Here is a 19739-nt window from a genome sequence, read left to right on the forward strand (position 1 = left end):
GGTGGGTGGATCACCTGAGCTCAGGAGTTCAAGACCAGCCTGCCCAACATGGTGAAACACTGTCTCCACTAAAAATACAAAGATTAGCCAGACACAATGGCATGCACCTGTAGTCCCAGCTGCTCAGGAGGGTGAGGCAGGAGACGCCTGAACCTGGGAGGTGGAGGTTGCAGTTAGCAAAGATCGCACCACTGCACTCCAGCCTGGACGATGGGGTGAGACTCCATCTCAAAAAAAAAAAAAAAAAAAAAGACAGAAAAGAAAAAGAAAAAAAAATCCTTCAAGTTTAAAAGTAGACCATGGAACAGTTTTTATTTAATTACTGTAATTCCATTTAAAAACAAGGCCGGGTGTGGCGGCTCACACCTGTAATCCCAACACTTTGGGTGGCCAAGGTGGGTGGATTACCTGAGCTCAGGAGTTAGAGACCAGCCTGGCCAACACTACTAAAAATACAAAAATTAGCCAGGCATGGTGGCACATGCCTATAATCCCAGCTACTCGGGAGGCTGAGACAGGAGAATTTACTGAACCCGGGAGGTGGAGGTTGTAGTGAGCTGAGATTGCACCACTGCACTCCAACCTAGACGACAGAGGGAGACTCCATCTCAAAAAAAAAAAAGAAAAACAAAGCTTCTAGTCAACTGTATACATAAACTACCACAGCAGAATGAATAACATTAAATGCACTGTTTGATCCTTTGAGTACAATTCTGCACTGCAGTAAGCGCATTTAAGCCAATACTACACAGTTAAAGAGCTAGATTTCATTAAGGACAATTTTGGGGCGGGGGGTTGTTTTGTTTTTGATTTTTTTTTCTTTTTTTTTTTGAAACAGAGTCTCACTCTGTCACTCAGGTTGGAGTGCAGTGGTATGATCTCAGCTCACTACAACTTTCACCTCCCGGGTTCAAGCAATTCTCATGCCTCAGCCTCCCAGGTAGCTGGAATTACAGGCCTGCGCCAACACGCCCGGCTAATTTTTTGTATTTTTAGTAGAGATGGGGTTTCGCCATGTTGCCCAGGCTGGTCTCGAACCCCTGACCTCAAGTGATCTGACCGCCTTGGCCACCCAAAGTGCTGGGATTACAGGCGTGAGCCACCGCGGCAGGCCAGTTTTTTTCGGTTAAACCAAATTTTACTGATATACTGACCAATATTTTTAGACCTTCAGAAATGAGAACTTTCTTTACATATTAACATTATAATTTTATATTTCCATTTTGTCTAAAAGACAACAATCTTTGAAGGCCACACCCCTTTTCTCTCCATTTTCACTAACAAGTTAGTACAGCTCACATGCAATTAAACAGTCTCAATAATGCCAAGTTACTGTCCCTCCAAGTTGGCCTACAAACTGCTCTAGATTGCTCTCACACAAATACCACCAAAACTGTATAGCTCCAATATTTGAAACCTTTTACACTTTTTTATTATCTACTATATCAAAACGTATTCTTGATTGCTTCTAAGCCTACTCTGACCTTAATTTACCAACTCGGTGTTGTTCCTCCTAATTCCATCACTTTATTCAATTTAAGAGTACGATAATACGGGAAGAAATACAGAAATGAAAAAAAACATGGCCTCTCTGGAGCACAACACCAGCCAAAAGAGGGAGAGACCTGAAAATAATTAATTACAACATAACATATTAAGTACTACAGTATACATAAATACTATATAGCAGAACCACCATAACTGTCAGAATGGAACAAAGATCACGTTGGAGAAAGAGACATTTGGGCTTAAAAATGAGAATTTCTCTACAAGTGTCATAGCATTGTAATATCAACATACCAGTTTCTTCATCTTTGTATCCTAGCCCCTACCATAGTGTCTAGTACAGAGTAGGCAGGTACTTCAGACATGGATGGATGAATGGACGGCAGTACGGAAAAAAGGATAAAATAAGATACATATATAAACATAAAGAAAGAATATGGATAGATTAAAATGGGACAAAACTGGAGCCAGCAAATCAGATAAGACATTCCAAAACCCTTATGTAAGAAAGTGACACAGGAAAAAATAAATTTAAAAGATATTTAGGAATTAAAATTAACAGGACTTGGTGTGACTAACTGGACTAAGGGGAAATGAGCATAACAGAAAAGCGTAAGAAAGAAGCTGCCAAAGTTTTTGGCTTACGTGACTAGGCTGACAGTGGTACCATTCACTGAAATTGGGAACAGAAATAGGGGATTCGAGTTCAGTTTAGGTAAGGGAGCACTAAGGCAATATTGAGTAGGAAGCTGGAATGCAACTCAGAAAAAGAGGTCTGGATTAGAAATAAAGAGGTGGAGATTATTGCATATGGGTGATGAGAACAAAGCCCTAAATATAGACCAGATTGCCAGGAACACATAAAACCTGGAAAGAAGGCTGTGGACAGAATACTCAGACAACCAACATTGCTGTTATTTTATATGTTACAATATTGCCACATTAAATTATATTGTTACAACACAGATAATGGCTAATACAATACTGAGGACGTAACAAATGCTTTAAAAATACCAACTGCAAACCTGAGTTAATTGAAAAATTAAATTTATTAACTTAAATTGAGACATAAAGGACCACTTCTTAAAACTAATTTAAGGCCAGGCACGGTGGCTCACACCTGTAATCCCAGCACTTTGGGAAGCCGAGGCGGGTGGATCACGAGGTCAGGAGTTCAACACCAGCCTGGCCAAGATAGTGAAACCTCATCTCTACTAAAAACTACAAAAATTAGCAGGGCATAGTGGCAGACACCTGTAATTCCACCTACTCGAGAGGCTGAGGCAGGGAGAATCGCTTGAACCCGGGAGGTGGAGGTTGCAGTGAGCCAAGATCGTGCCATTGTACTCCAGCCTGTGAGACTCCGCCTCAAAAAAAAAAAAAAAAAAAAAAAAAAAGCTAATTTAATAGGTCAGACTCAAGGTGCTTAAGTCTAAGGAATCCAATTTTACTTCAGAATCAGTAAAAAATCTGGGCACAGTGGCTCACACCTGTAATTCCAGCACTTTGGGAGGCTGAGGCAGGCAGATTGCTTGAGCCCAGGAGTTCAAGAACAGCTTGGGCAATATGGCAAAACCCCATCTCCACTAAAAACACAAAACTTAGCCAAGACTGGTGGCGCTGAACCTGTAGTCCCAGCTATTTGGGAGGCTGAGGTGGAAGGATCACTGGAGCCCCAGAGATCAAGGCTACAAGAAGCAGTGATCACACCACTGCAATCAACCTGGGTGGCAGAGTGAGACCCTGTATCTTAACAAACACAAACACACACACACACACATACTCAATGAAAAGCTTCTTTTTCCGCCAGAAATAACATTACAAGTCAATAATATAAAATACTAAAATCTAAGTTGTTATACTTCAAAAAATGTTTATTCTAAAATAATACTAAAAAATACATATTAACTAATTTAAAGAAGAGCAAGTCTAAATTTGGAGTGATAAGGGCTTCAATGCTGTTACTTGATAGTTTCTCACAAGTATAGACCAGGCGCAGTGGCTCACGCCTGTAATCCCAGCACTTTGGGAGGCCAAGGCAGGCAGATCATGAGGTCAGGAGCTCAAGACCAGCCTGGCCAACATGGTGAAACCCTATCTCTACTAAAAATACAAAAATTAGCTGGGCGTGGTGGTGCACGCCTGTAATCGCAGCTACTCGGGAGGCTGAGGCAGGAGAATCACTTGAACCCGGGAGGCGGAGGTTGCAGTGAGCCAAGATCACGCTATTGCATTCCAGCCTGGGCAACAGAGTGAGACTCCATCTCAAAAAAAGAAAAATTTCTCACAAGTATTAATATCAACTTTTACCAACGTTGTTTACATTATTGAATATTAACACATACTAATAACAAACATTACCCATCAATTATAAGAATAGTAGATTAATATGACTTGAGAAGGCCAAAGTTAGTAACTGAACTAGAATACAATGAAAGAGAAATTACCTTTGGGTCCTTTTCCCTTGTTTACAAACATGTACACAAAATGTAGAGTATTCTTGAATATATTTACACTAACAAATGCATAAAAAGAAACAAAAATGTGTTATTAAAAGGTAGAGAAGCACGGGTACGGTGTCTCATACCTGTAATCCCAGCACTTTGGGAGACCGAGGTGCACAGATCACCTGAGGTCAGGAGTTCGAGACCAGCCTGGCCAACATGGTGAAAACCCATCTCTACTAAAAATACAAAAATTAGTTGGACGTGGAAGCTCACACCACCTGTGGTCCCAGCTACTCCGGAGGCTGAGGCACGAGAATAGCTTGAGATCACGCAACTGCAACACTGCACTCCAGCCTGGGCCAACTGAGGGAGAGACTCTGTCTCAAAAAAAAAAAAAAAAAAAAAAGTAGACAAAAAACATTTATTATTTATTTTATTTTTATTTATTATTTATTCAAAAAATCTATAATTTTTTTCCCCCCGAGACAGAGTCTTGCTCTGTCGCCAGGCTAGAGTGCCATGGTGCGATCTTGGCTCACTGCAACCTCTGCCTCCCAAGTTCAAGCAATTCTCCTGCTTCAGCCTCCCTAGTAGCTGGGATTACAGGCATGCACCACCGTGCCCAGCTAATTTTTGTATTCTTAGTAGAGATGGGGTTTCACCATGTTGGCCAGGCTGGACTGGAACTCTTGACCTTGTGATCTGCCCGGCTCGGCCTCTCAAAGTGCTGGGATTACAGGCGTGAGCCACCATGCCTGGCCCATATAAATGTTTTAAATTTTTTTAGCATCTTGATTTTTAATTCATTTTGAGCAACATGTCCTACCTTACATATTTTATATACTGCAATCTTTTAATGTAGTAAAACTAGTTCAATGTACTTTAAATCGTATTTTGATGAGCTTTTCTAATTTCTCACTCGCTGTTTATAGAGTGCAGACAGTAACATTGACTTTTTAACATCTCATCCTCATGGAGACAGTGTAGAGTAGTGGTTTGAATGCCTAAACTGGAATGTCAATGTTACCACAGAGGTCGGTCCCTGGAAACAATGACTTAACCTAAGGTCTTTGTTTCTTCATTTGAAAACAGGCAGAATACCTATATGAAGCGCTTATTGTGAGGATTTCACAAAATAATACTTAGCATAGTGCCTAGTAGAGGAGGTAAATAATTAACGTTAATTTCTTTCACAAAGTTTATGTTATGGACTGAAGATCTGTGTACCCCCAAAATGCACATGTTGAAGTCCAAACCTCCCAGTGTGATGGCTATTAGAGGTGGGCCTTTGGGAAGTAATTAGGTTTAGATTAGGTCCTAAGAGTGAGACCCTCTCATGACAGGATTTGTGCCCTTTTAAGTAGAAAAGAAAAAGACATCCTCACCTCTCCCTCCCCTCCCTCCCACTTCACCTGCAGGCAGGGAGGAAAGGACTTAAGAGTGCCCAGGGAGAAGACAGCTGAGAGGGCAGGTGCTTAGCTGATTTCAGACTTCCAGCCCCGGACCTGTGAGAAAATACGTCTGTGTTTTAAGCCACCTCAATGTATGGTATTTTGTTATAGTAGCCCAAGTAAAATAAGGTGATATCAAAAAATATTTTCGAAAGGAGACTTTGGAGAGCAAGATAATTTTCACCTCATCCCAATATGCCATAGATCTGTAAATCTACATCCTCAAACAGTATTCAGTATTGCAGGTTACTGCAGAACACGGTAACATTACTTATTAGATTTACTGGTAGATGTCTATTGATTTTCCATGTTGGCCAACAGGGAGAGGCAGACAGGCTGGGAACAATAAACTACACTGAGGTATATTCAATACACTTCTCTGGCCCTTGGCAATTCCTCTTGCCAGGTCAATATTTTGCAGATATCAAAAGTAACCACCAACTAACTATACTGGAAGCAAAATAATGACAAAGAATCCACTGATGACAATAAAAATTCTTAAAAGCCAGTTTAACTGGTCCTCTCCCCATCAGTTCAAAGAAATTGCCAACATTGTAGATTGAATGCTAGTGAACTACACTAGGTTCGCTATTACAGGCAGTTTTTTTAACTTCAAAAATGCTACATAAAGCACATTTTTAAATGCCATAAACCTATTGTTTATCTTCTGCATTTTCCATATCACTTTATGAAATATACTTTACCGATTTCCTGTTTAAAAGTTTAGGCAAAAATTATCCATTCAAAATTCAAAAGAACCTAAAACTATTCATCCTTCCCATGTATGAAAACTGAGACAATTTTTTAAACAGGTAAAATTCCCTAGAGAATATAATTTTTACAATATAGCAATAAAGTAATTATCCATCCTGAAAGTCTAAAACAAACAAAACAAACAAACAAACAAAAAATACAAAGAACATCCTGGAAATCTAAATGCCATGTAAAAGAATGCTAGCCCATGACGGTAGAATTTTCTAAAGACTAGGAAACATCAATAAAGATTCAAAATGTAATGTCTTATAAATATTCAGCATTAGTAGACAATAACAAAGAAAATCATAGGGTAAAAATTTTTGTGTTCACAGATAACTGTTGTAATATTAAGGGACATCGTCATCTCCACTTTTGAATAGCTACCCCAGTTGCCATTACAGCTTCCATTGTTCAAAATAAAATAGTTGCATTGTTTTTCAGTGAAAGGAAAGAAGGAAAATATTGCTGAAAATAAGGAAAAAAACAAGCCTCAACAAAGCAACAAAATGATTTTATATGCCATCTAGTTCCACCATAATTGTAGGACTGCACTGGTATCTGAAAACTAAATATATCAACAAACATATACGTTAAAATCTGCGCTTAGACACAGCTATCCTGTGCTACAGGGCAAATAAAATTTAAATTTTCTATTTTTTTTTTAATTAAAGCAATGACTTATTAGAGACTACTGGTATATGAAGCTGCAATACACATGGGGATCAATTCCTCCAATTTCATGTTTCCTTACTATGTATGTATCTCTTTTTGTTTTTTCATTCTGGTAACCAGAGTACATATGACAGGCTGCATTATTTCAAATACCTAACACTGAAAGTTACTTTCTGGCCTGAATCTAAGGATGAGAATGATACATTTTATAAAAGCTTCTTTTAGTACAGCAATAGGCAAATTACGATGTTAACAAGACTTTAATTCTACATTTACATTTTTTTCTCATTGTAAATGTAATGTGAAACTTGTAAAATACAGGAAAAAAATGTTTAATCACCAACAAATCCCACCATTCGGAAACCTTGCTACTTTTTGGTAGATTTCCATCTAGTAACACTGAAGGTTCAATTTTCTAATTCGATACTGATAAATATGCAGAAAAAAAAATCAATGTATCCTCAATATGGCCTTTCGATAAATGTACATAAAACAACAATTATTAATTATATGACCTGTTAGTTTCACAAAAGTCTCTAAAATGTTTTAAGTGGTGGAGTAGGGTAAGGAGTCCATAATTCAGACACTAGCCCTCAAACTGAAATCTCTTCCACAATGTTTGTATGTCAACCCTTTAACGGCAGTGAGCAGCAAGCTATGACTGTTCGTACAGTGATATCAACATTAATGCCTCTATATTAAACAGGCTTTGCTTTTTTCTTTCCATTTATACTTCAAGTGTTTTATTTTCACTGTAAAAATAAATAATAACCTATATTTGCATAGTAATTTTACATAAGCTTAAATTCAAAGACTCCCGTTTTTTTTTAAGCAAACCATTCAAACTGTTAGTGCTTCTGGCCTATGAGATGGTTTACCAGATAAAGTAACATTCTTTATATTCCAATATTCTCTCTCATAACATAAAAAAGAATTTAAGGAATATCCCTTAGCCACATTTTCTTTTGTTCCAACCCACTGTTTATGGAAGCATGCAGATGTTAAGAGTTGCAAAAATTGAAATGACTTCATTAACAAAGCAACAGCCCAACGTTTAATGTCAACTCCTCAGACTCATAAAAAAATGAAACAAAACCAATTATATTACCACTAGCAAATTTTTTCCCCTTAAAATCTAGTTTCGTCTTATTTCTAGTTTCAAGGGAAGCTTTGTCTACTCAAGGTATCAAAGGTCTTCAAATCTCATTCATTTTCTTCTGCCCAAGAGTTAAGAAAGTAAGTCTAAAACAGAATAAGCCAGATTTGTTACTGTGATCTTCTCACACAAACGCCTTTTAAAAGAAGTCTTTCAACAAAGACTCAAAAAAGAAACAGCAAAGTTTGGGGAAAGAATTGTCTGTCTTTAGGTTAAGCATTTCCTGATAAGTGACTGAAGGTCTGGCTGCCAGGAATACACTTTGCTGACCCTAGGAATGGCCAAGTCTCAAAACAAAATTTGCCTCTTCTGTATCTTGAAAGTGACCTGTTAGGACCTGATGTCAATTTGACGAAGAGGTGATAGAACATGACCAACGAGGTGTCTTTGGTGGACATATTCATATAAAGGAGGCGAGAGCCACAGATTTCAGCTAAACGCTTTTTGCCACTTTTGCAAAAGAAAAGCTAATTGTTAACGGCCATGTGACATTATAGATCCCAGAAAAGGAAAGGGTGGGAGGAAGAGAGAGAAGTTCAAGGCAGTTCAGGGTCAGAACAAGCTCAGACATCCTGTCATTAACGAACGTTCCCCAAGCTGAAAGCAAAATACTGCTTACCCGAAAAGGAGTGGGTGAAAAGTAGGGGGAGAATGAGGGGAAAACCACAGGAGAGTCAATGTGGCAGTGTGGGGGTGACAGGAGGGAGGGAATCTGGAGCTATCCAGCTGAGTTGGGGAGCAAAAGCATCGGGCATAGCATCGGGCACAAAAATGCTGAGAAAAGCAACTGCGACGGAGACAGCACTAGGCACCCTCCTCCCCCCATTTTCCCCTCCCCATCGGTTTGCTGGGTTTCCCACCTTCCCTCTACCTCCGCTCTTGACCAACACTCCGGGGTGTGACCCGCCAGCAGGAGGCTGCCCTGATCTTTGTCTCTGCCCGCTCCCACGCGCGGGCTCCTCCTCCTCCTCCGCGCTCCCCACCCGCGCACAGCCCAGCGTCTCCAAGGAGCTGCAGGCGCCGCGACCGCCGCCTCCTCGCCCACCTCCCGCGGACCCGCGCCCCTTCCTTCCCCTCCCGGGCAGCGTCGCCTGCGCCTCCAGCTCCACCCCCGCCGAGGGGACCTTTGTGTCTCGGGGGACTTTCTGCCTCTTTCCCCTCCTCCGCCTCGCGGGGAGACCGGCCTCCCCCGCAGACCAAAGCGGCAGCGAGCACCGGAGGCGGCGGCGTCTATATCTGTCGGCGCCTCCTGGGAAGCAGCTAGCAGACACTCACACCCCACCCGAGCCCCGGAAATCCCCGGGCGACCCAGGGTCCTCGCTGGACCGGAGAGGTGACAGGCGCACGCTAGCCCCCCGCGCCGCGCCTCCTCGCTCAACTTCCCGACCGGGCCTGAGCCACCCGCGCCCCCAGTAGCCCCCGCCCCCGCCTCTGTCCCACGCAGCCTCCCGGCCCCGCGGCCGACCCGACACCAGGGGAAAGCGCGGCGCGGACGCCAGCCGCCAACTCACCAGCAAGAGCGGGGACCGCGGGTCCCGAGGCGAGGCGAAGAGAGGCGCGGGGGGAAGCTGCTCCGCGGACGCCCGCGGCGACCGGATGCAGGTCCGGGTCTCAGCGGCCGGCAGACGTGAGGCGCTTCCGAGCGCAGGCCTCCGCCGCCACAGCCGCCTTCCGGCTCTCGCCGCGGGTCCGGAGCCTCGGGAGGGGCCGCGGGTGTCTCACGCGTTGCCAAGTCCCTCGGTCAACATGGCTCCCGCGCCGACGAGCCGCGCGGACGGCCCACTAATCCCCTCGGAGCAGCCGGGCGCGAGCGCGGCGGGCGCCGACGGCGGGCTGAGACTGTCTGGCCGAGACTGTCTGGCCGGGCGCTGGCTCCTTCTTTTCCGCGGCTCTGCGGCGGCCCGCGAGGAGCTCAGGAGACTGCGGGCGGCCGCGTTCGCTCCTTGCGTGTGCGTCGCTTTCACACTCGGCGGCTGCGGATTGACGCCTCCGCCTGTTCCCCGGAGGAGAGCGAGTGCAAGAGAAAAAACACTTTTATTGAAACGATCCAACCAGCGGCGGCGGAGAAAAGCGACCGGCCGCGGGAGCTTACCCCACCCCCGCCTGAGCGGCTCGCCGGGGGCAGCGCGACCCCTGCCGGCGGCGGCGGCGGCGGGGGCGGGGCCGGTGGCCGGGGGCGGGGCCTGCAGGGCGGGGCGGGTGTCCCCGGGAAACTCCCAGCTCCGAAGTGCGGGCGTGCGGGGAGCGGCGGAGGGGGCCAGGGAACCCCACCGGAATGAGTGCCTGTCCGCAGCTACTGGGGGAGAAATTATGTGAATAATTCAGCCACTCCAACATCCCCCTGCCCCTCAACTTCCCGCTACCAAACCAAAACTCGTGCTTCAGTTATACAAGTAATTACTGTACAAGGTGTCCATGCCACAGTTCTCCACTGACTTTCTAGAGAGTCCGTGTCAAAGGACCCACACTGAAAAATGTTGATGGCTGCAACTTTTCTCCTTTGTTGTGTGTGGGTACGTGGGTACTAGTGCCGCAGTCTCTCACACACACGGCATCTATTCATTTAAACTACAGTACAGTGTTTTGTATATATTATCATGTGCCCGGCAATATGCTGAGTCCTCTAAGGATGGAGAGTCTAGCTGGGATGAAAGATGATCAATAACTATCATAAAAATCTGAACGTTATAAGCGGAGAAATACAAGGTGCTATGAAAACAGAAAGGACTACTGTTGCACGGGTTAGGTTTTGTTTTCTTGCGGGAGGCGGGCCGCGAGAGGTTGGCCCAGTTTCTGCAACTGTTTTTACTTTCTCCTTTCCCAGAGGCTAAAAGCTAGTTCAGGAATGAACAGCAGAGTGGCAGTGAAGACAAACTAAAGTAATACTGACCCGCTTTTTTCCACTAATAAGGATAAAAGCATAAAGTTAAAACAAACTTAAACCCCTAGAGGGAGATAATGAGAGGATTGAAAGAAGAGAGTAGGGACCGGATGTAGACAACATAAACAAGAAAAAAAAAACCCACATAAAAGTCCTGTGAAGTGAAATAAATTTTTTTTCCCATGTTAACACCCGGAAGTAGAAGCTGCATTGAAGTTTCAAATCACATTATGTGCCAAGAACTTCGGGGAATTATCTTTTTGGATTTAGGGATGAATCCTTTCCCCCTTAAAAATGCTGCATGCTGACATCTTTCTCTTATTTTGTTTGGCAAAGTTAAATGCATCTACAGTTATATCCAACGATCGTACGTGTCAATCAGGCTTTTCCCATGCCTCTAAAATTACCAGGACCCGTAAATTAGCAACAATTATGCTCTACGCGTATTTAACACTTGTTTACCAACCAAGAATGCAAATATACATAACAAGCTTTCCGTTAGAACAAGTGCGCTTTGTTTAAAAGCACTGTTAATGAGGCTTTTTAGATTTGTCCAAGTCAAACTTGGAACTTTATAATATAGCAAGATGTAGCATCATTTTCAGAGTTCTTTTTAAGTTAAAGAGAAATACTGATATTTATACAAGGCCTATTTATATGAAAGGATTTTCATATACTTGCCTCATCTAAATTAGTACTTTAGTAAATATCAAAAAATCACCAAAAAAGGGAGCCTATGAAATGGCATTCTGAGTTTCAGCATTAATACTTATACCTTCATATCATTAGATTAAAATTACTCCATGAGAAATAAAAAGATTATTCTGTCTCATCCAAAGCACCCTCTCCTCTTTCTACATCTTTCATTAGCATAACAAAGAATTCGTAATTGGGAGGCTGAGGTGGGAGGATCCATTAAGCCGGGGAGGCGGAGTTTGCGGTGAGCTGAGATTCCTCCACTGCACGCCAACCTGGGTGACAGAATGAGACACCGTCTCAAAAAAAAAAAAAAAAGACGAATTCATAATGAAAACTTAGGTGATTATTTGATTGATTGGTTTGTTATTTCTTTTTTTTTTTTTTAAGACAGAATTTTGCTCTTGTTGCCCAGGCTGGTGTGTAGTTGCGTGGTCTCGGCTGACTACAACATCCGCCTCCCAGGTTCAAGCAATTCTCCTGCCTCAGCCTCCCAAGTAGCTGGGATTACAGGCATCCGCCACCACGCCCGGCTAATTTTTTGCATTTTTAGTAGAGACAGGGTTTCACCCTGTTGGCCAGGCTGGTCTCAAACTCCTGACCTCAGATGATTCACCCTCCTCGGCCTCCCAAAATGCTGGGATTACAGGCGTGAGCCACCGCACCTGGAGGATTTGTTCTTTCAATGAAAAAAAAATTACAGATTGCACAATATTTATTTCATTACTTTTTATATTTATTTATTTATTTATTTAAATGAGATGGAGTCTCACTATGCCAACAGCCCAGGCTGGTATTAAACTCCTGACATCAAGCAATCCTCCAACCTCGGCCTCCCAAAGTGCTGAGACTACAAACAGGAGCCACCACCCCTGGCCTATTTATTTATCTATTTATTTATTTATTTTTAGAGGGAGTCTTGCTCTGTCACCCGGGCTGGAGTGCAGTGGCACCATCTCAGCTCACTGCAATCTCCATCTCCCGGGTTCAAGCAATTCTCCTGCCTCGGCCTCCTGAATAGCTGAGATTACAGGTGCCCGTCACCACGCCCGGCTAATTTTTGTATTTTTAGTAGAGGCGGGGTTTGGACATGTTGGCCAGGCTGGTCTCGAACTCATGAGCTCTAGTGATCCAAAGTGCTGGGTGAGCCACAGCACCCAGCCCCATGGCCTATTTAATTACTTTTCTAAACCGATTTAAAATTTGGCCAGGCGCGGTAGCTCACACCGGTAATCCCAGCACTTTGGGAGATCGAGGCAGGTGGATCACTTGAGCTCATGAGTTCGAGACCAGGTTGGCCAAAATAACAAAACCCCATCTCTACTAAAAATACAAAAATTACCCAGGCGTGGTGGCAGGAGCCTGTAATCCTAGCTACCCAGGAGGCTGAGGCAGGAGAATTGCTTGAACCCAGGAAGTGGAGGTTGTAGTGAGCTGAGATCACACCACTGCACTCCAGCTTGGGTGACAGAGCAAGACTCCGTCTGAAAAAAAAAAAATTATATGTAATATTGTGAGCATGTTAGTTGTTTTTTCCGTAGGTTGTAATATAGGCTTTTTTTTTTTTACCTTGTAAAACTATGTTAAATTATAAAATTATTTACTTAGAATATTTCCCTAACTGTGATTAATAGACATTCCATAGTGCTTAGTGGAGGAGAAAGATTGAGGAAGAATTCCAAGATCAAATCCACTTGAGGAATGCCACATACTTTATCTCCCTTTTGGAAATTCACAATATACATTTACATGTTTAAGGCTCTTAGGAGTTCTGAGATTGAAAAATAGTCTTCTTTCCAGTGAAACAAGTATATCCCAAAATGTTTTCACCATAGAATAGCTATATCATGCGACATATATAAAAATATTGAGGGGAGAAAATTTTGAAGGTCATTGAACTTTGGACAAAGAGAGTTAAATGTGGTAAGTCCAGAAAATCTTTGCTGGGATTCACATTCTGAAAATGACACTGTCTGGGAAACAAATATGAAACTTTCAGATAAGATACAAACAAGAAACACTTAAGCTGGTTTTCAATTGCTCTACATCAGTGGTTCTCAGCAGTGTTACCTGGGAATTTCTTAGAAATGCAAATTCTCAGTTCCCGCTCCAGACCAACTGAATCAGAAACTCTAGGGTGGGGCCCAGCAAACTGTTTACCCAGATTTTCTAAGATTCTGCTGCACAATAAAGTTTGAGAACCACTGCTCTATACAACATCAATACATAGCTTTATTTACAAAACAATTTTCCATATGTCTGAATTTCTGGACTATTTCTAATTATTATTTCATATTCCTTAAAAATTCTCAAAGAAATTAGATAACTGACCAAATAGAAAAAACACTTTTTGTCTGGGTTCGTTCCCTGTTTTACTAGGCTGAATCATATAGGAAGTCTGTATGTTTGTTTGCTTGTTTTGCAAGAAGAGTAAAGCAAATTAAGCTAAGGACAGCAATCAACAATTTTCCCCCAATAGCAAAATAATTTTACATTTGGCAAAAATGAAGCTGTAGGCAAGAAAGGAGTTTTGTCAAAGGCTTTTTAAAACCTGCTTCAAAAATGAAACATCTAGCCAGGCCTTAACATTTATTTTTAATATTTTGTACCATCCCAACACCTGCAAAACAGCTATATACCATTGCATAATGATACAGTTGTACCCTGTCACTTAAAGCTTAATGGTAGAGATTTTACAGAGCAGATCTATTTGATATCATCAGAATACCTCCATAGATTTACAAGTTACAAATTTGGGGAGGGAAATTTCTTTCCTATTTACATGTAAAATTTCAAATTTGGTGGACCAGATTTAACCCTAGAGGATGAATAACATCTGGGACATTTGGTCTCGTCCAGGGAACGTTATAAAAAGCTTTCAGCAGAGTGATGTCATGTGTCCTTACAAGGGAAATGAATCCAGGAACCAAACTGAATCTTGGCAGTTAAGGGGGACAAAATTTTCAAACATTTTATTTTGAAATGAAAGTTTTCTCTAGTTGCTGACAAAATGCTTAGGGAGAGTTAGTTTCCAGGCTTCCGGTAAGACTGCATACACGTCTCTATTATGAGATTAAGATGGGATTAACTAGTTTTTTCTTCCTTTCTTTTTTAAATGTAATATCAATACCTCTTAACTAGATTGATGTTCTGCCTCTGAGAAAAACCAGATGTGGGTCTTAATCAAATACAATACATTTAAAGTTTATTTGAGCTTTTTGAAAAAAATGAAGCATAACATGAAGCCATTGTTTTTTGTTTTTGTTTTTGTTTTGTTTTGTTTTGAGATTTTGAGATGGAGTCTCGCTGTGTTACCCAGGCTGGAGTGCAGTGGCACAATCTCGACTCACTGCAACCTCCACCTTCCAGGTTCAAGCAATTCTCCTGCCTCAGCCTCAAGAGTAGCTGGGACTACAGGTGCCCGCCACCACGCCTGGCTAATTTTTGTATTTTAATAGAGATGGAGTTTCACCATGTTGGCCAGGCTGGTCTTGAACTCCTGACCTCTAGTGATCCACCTGCCTCGGCCTCCCAAAGTGCTGGGATTACAGGTGCGATGAAGTCATCTTTAAGCTTTAACAAATGTCTTGCTTTAAAAAAAAAAAAGTTGGAAAGTGGGAACTGGGGCAGTATAGGTTTTCCCTTCTTAAGCAGGTTGAGAAGAAGAAGAATGTGGCAACTGGCCATTTCCCCAGGGGCTTGTGGGAATTATCACTATCTTTTTTCATCTTTTCATCTTTTGTTTTTTTTTTTGAGACGGAGTCTCCCTCTGTCACCCAGGTTGGAGAGCAGTGGCGTGGTCTCGGCTCACTTCAAGCTCCGCCACCTGGGTTCTAGTGATTCTCCTGCATCAGCCTCCCAAGTAGCTGGGATTGCAGGTGACTGCCAGCACGCACAGCTAATTTTTGGTAGAGGCAGGATTTCACTATGTTGGCCAGGCTGGTCTCAAACTTCTGACCTCAAATGATCCGCCCACCTCTGCATCCCAAATTGCTGGGATTACTGGCGTGAGCCCCCTCGCCTGGATCTTTTTCATCCCTTTTTTTTTTTTTTTTTTTTTTTTGAGACGGAGTTTCACTCTTGTTGCCCAGGCTGGAGTGCAATGGTGCAATCTCGGCTCACTGCAACCTCTGCCTCCCAGGTTCAAGCAATTCTCCTGCCTCAGCCTCTCAAGTAGCTGGGATTACAGGCATGCATCACCACGCCCAGCTAATTTTGTATTTTTAGTAGAGATGGGGTTTCTCCATGTTGGTCAGGCTGGTCTCAAACTCCAGACCTCAGGTGATCCACCCGCCTTGGCCACCCAATCTGCTGGGATTACAGGCGTGAGCCACCACGCCTGGCCTTTTCATCCTTTTTTTTTTTTTCCTTTTTTTGAGATGTAATTTTGCTTTTGTTGCCCAGGCTGGAATGCAATGGCGTGATCTTGGCTCACTACAACCCCCACCTTCCGGGTTCAAGAGATTCTCCTGCCTCAGCCTCCCGAGTAGCTGAGATTACAGGTGCCCACCACCATGCCCGGCTAATTTTTGTATTTTTAGTAGAGACGGGGGTTTCTCCATGTTGGTCAGGCTGGTCTCAAACTCCTGACCTCAGGTGATCCACCTACCTCGGCCTCCCAAAGTGCTGGGATCACAGGTGTGAGCCACTGTGCCTGGCCCTTTTCATCCTTTTAATGGGAGAAGGGAGGGATGGTTTGTCATCTTTGAAATGTGGCCCAGTGATATGCTTTTAGGTAAGCTGATAGGACTGATTTGTAGTCTTCTAGTATTAGTAGTTCAGAAGTGCAAATTTCAGTAAACTAACTTTGCCTTGCCCCAGCCTACATGACTCCCAGGACCATCCTAGAATTGATATGATCTGTGAAGAAGACTAGAGCAAATATTTGGAATATAGATATTGGAAAAATGAAAAAATAAAAAACGAGGAAGAGGGGAAAGAAGACAAAAAAGATAAGAAGCAGGGAAAAGGGAGAATTAAGTCTTACACAAGTTTTATTTCAGCAATAAGAAAGCTGCAGATGTTGTTAGTGTTAAGCTTCATGTAATAGAAAGAAAGAGTAGAAAAGCATAAATTAAGCAGGTCAGGGTTCTAGCCCTGAAGGAACATTGCATAGTAATAGGGCTTTGCAATCAGTTGGATTGGATGGGAGTCCTAATTTTGTCACCATGAGATTTTGCTAAATTACTTAACTAAAAGTTTCTCCATATGTAAAATTGGGTTAACAGTTTACTTGCCAGGTTGTAAGGATTAAATAAGATAATGAATGTAATGCATTGTATCTCAAGTTTTTCTGTGTAAGTGACATGAATAACAACTCAAACAATACAGAAAGGGGATTTTGTTGTTGTGTGATTGAAAAGACTAGGGGCCGGGTGTGGTGGCTCACGCCTGTAATTCCCAGCACCTTGGGAAGCCGAGGTGGGTGGATTACCTGAGGTCAGGAGTTCGAGACCAGCCTGACCAATATGGTGAAACCCCGTCTCCACTAAAAATACAAACATTAGCTGGGCATGGTGGCGTGCGCCAGTAGTCCCAGCTACTCGGGAGGCTGAGATGGGAGAATTGCTTGAACCTGGGAGGTGGAGGTTGCAGTGAGCTGAGATCACGCCACTGTACTCCAGCACAGGTGACAGAGCAAGACTCTGTCTCAAGAAAAAAAAAAAAAGACTAGGGATGGCGCAGACTTTAAGGTCATCTTAGCCAACAGCTGTCCCGATGTCATCAGAACCTGGTTTCTCTCCTTTCAGTTCTGCTTTTGGTGGCCTTGGCTCTCCACCCATTAGGTCAAAAGATGTCTGTAATATTTATAGCTCTAAGCTTCTAGGTTCAAGTCCCACAGGAAAAAGGGAGTAACATCTTTAGCAGCACAAATATTAGCTTTATTTAGCTCAGCTTAAATCACTGACTGTCACTGTGGCCAAGGCAGATGAGTGATTGGCTAGGGCCTGGACATATGCTTAACCCCAAAGACAGGGTGGAGTCTGCCTCAGCTGAATCACATGTGCTGAGAGTATGGGAAGGGCGGTCCGCCCAAAACAAGAAACAGGTGCTTTTCCCGTAACTAGGGTGGTGGATGCGGGGCACCCACTTAATTAAAATGCAGAAAGCCAGGGATGAGTGGGCTTTATCACTAGCCAGATTCAGGAAGATTGTCTTTCATCTGGGCTTCTGTCTATGTGCCAACCTCATTCTTTATAAGTTCACTAACAGCTCTGAGATCACACCTTCACAGTTCCTAATCCAAGGGAAAGGAGGTCCATTTAGACAATTCCAAGGAAAGACTCTGATTGGCCTGCACCATACTAATCAGAAGGGTCCCACCAGACTACATGGAATGGGGAAGACGCAGTTGTCCAAAGGAGTGGAGGGTGCTTCTAGCAGAAGTAACAGGTGTGGGGTGGAATGCAGGACGGTCAGAAACCACTGGTGTCCACTATACATGGGTAAATGCCAAGGGCATAATCAGAAATTGAAAATCAGAGAGGGCCGGGCGTAGTGGCTCATGCCTGTAATCCCAGCACTTTGGGAGGCTGAGATGGGCAGATCATTTGAGGTCAGGAGTTCGAAACCAGCCTGGCCAACATGGTGAAACCCTGTCTCTACTAAAAATACAAAAATTAGCCTGGCATGGTGGTGGGCACCTGTAATCCCAGCTTTTTGGGAGGCTGAGGCAGGAGAATTGCTTGAACCCGGGAGACAGAGGTTGCAGTGAGCTGAGATCGCACCACTGCACTCCACCATGGGAGGCAAAGCGAGACTCCATCTCAAAAAAAAAAAAAAAGAAAAAAAGAAAATCAGAGAAAGTATAAATTTTGACAAGTATAGGAGGGCAAAACAAAAAAAGGGACAAGTGAAGGGATAAACAAGTTGATACTATAGGATACTACTCAGCAATAAAAAGGAATGAATTACTGATACATCCAACAACATGGATGAATCCCAAAATAATTACGCTGAGTGAAAGAAGTCAGACCAAATAAAGAGCACACACTGTATGGTTACATTGTTATAAAACTATAGAAAATGCAAAATATAGTGACAAAAAGCAGATCAGTGGTTGCCTGTGTCTGAAGAAGGGAAGGATTACCAAGGCGCATGACACTTGTGGAGGATGACAAATGTGTTCTCTTTTTTAAATGATTGTGGTGATGGCTTTATGGGTGTACACTTATCAAACTGGACACTTTAAAGATGTGCAGTTTATTGCATGTTAATCTTTGGGTTAAAAACAGAAAGAGAATGGGATCCAAAACACTGTGCTGTTTAATGGCCACTTGAAACCACTGTATTATCTGACCTGTCTGTACAAGCCTGAATTTTTCAAAACACACTGTTAAAAATGTGGGCTTTCTGTAAGTATATCTATATAGAAGTCACATCACTTAACCCATAGTTGGTTTCTAGCCTCAGGGTCAAAGAAGAGGTTAATATAAGCTATAAGTATACTTTAAAAATACTTTTTTTTTCTTTTTTTTTGAGATGGAGTCTTGCTCTGTCGCCAGGCTGGAGTATAGTGGCACGATCTTGGCTCACCACAACCTCCACCTCCAGGGTTCAAGTGATTCTCCTGCTTCAGCCTCCCAAGTAGCTGGGATTACAGGCACGTGCCACCACACCCAGCTAATTTTTGTATTTTTAGTAGAGAGGGGGTTTCACCATGTTGGCCAGGATGGTCTCGATCTCTTGACCTCGTGATCTGCCTGCCTTGGCCTCCCAAAGTCTGGAATTACAGGCGTGAGCCACTGCGTGCCCAGCCAAAATATTTTTCTTGACATTTTATCTCTGTAGTGCAAGAGTGTAGCAGTGGGCAACAGTGAGTGAGGCGTGCCTGAAACCTACTTAACTCTATGTAAAATATTGACCTGGTAAATCCAGGATATCCTGTTAAAGCAGACTGTAATATGCAATAAATGTCAGTTCCCTTCTCCCTCTACTTCCTCAATGTGGAAATAATCTGAAAAGTTTGAGATATTGTTCCATCTCATGTGTTTATTTAATGTAAATTTGCCTCTTTTTATATTCCTAGTCTGAACTGTAGATCATCCATGCAATTAAAGGTGCTTTCCTTCTAGGCAGGGAGAAAATTGCCATTAGGTAGGATATCTTATTTCTTTGGGCACCCTGATACTCAAAGTCATTAGATAAATCACAATTAAAATTGTTTTCTTGAG

The 19739-nt window shown here is 42.8% G+C and overlaps 1 protein-coding gene across 5 annotated transcripts in view; it reads right to left on the reverse strand.

The window, feature by feature from the left end:
- CDK17 (cyclin dependent kinase 17) overlaps positions 1 to 10116 on the reverse strand; it is a 115974-nt gene extending 105858 nt beyond the window's left edge. The window contains exons 1-3 of one of the 5 annotated variants that reach the window (XM_063786979.1): positions 9113 to 9239; positions 5339 to 5458; positions 2777 to 2873 (exon numbers count right to left, since the gene is read on the reverse strand). The gene's annotated coding sequence lies outside the window, so the exon portion shown is untranslated. Of the gene's footprint in view, positions 1 to 2776; positions 2874 to 5338; positions 5459 to 8848; positions 9078 to 9112; positions 9240 to 9499 lie in introns of those variants that run through there. The other 4 variants (XM_063786978.1, XM_001147273.7, XM_054663433.2 and 1 more) reach the window with 4 other exon arrangements.
- Between the last annotated feature and the right edge of the window lie 9623 nt (positions 10117 to 19739).

This window comes from Pan troglodytes, chromosome 10, assembly GCF_028858775.2.
Source record: "Pan troglodytes isolate AG18354 chromosome 10, NHGRI_mPanTro3-v2.0_pri, whole genome shotgun sequence".
Taxonomy (NCBI): Eukaryota; Metazoa; Chordata; class Mammalia; order Primates; family Hominidae; genus Pan; species Pan troglodytes.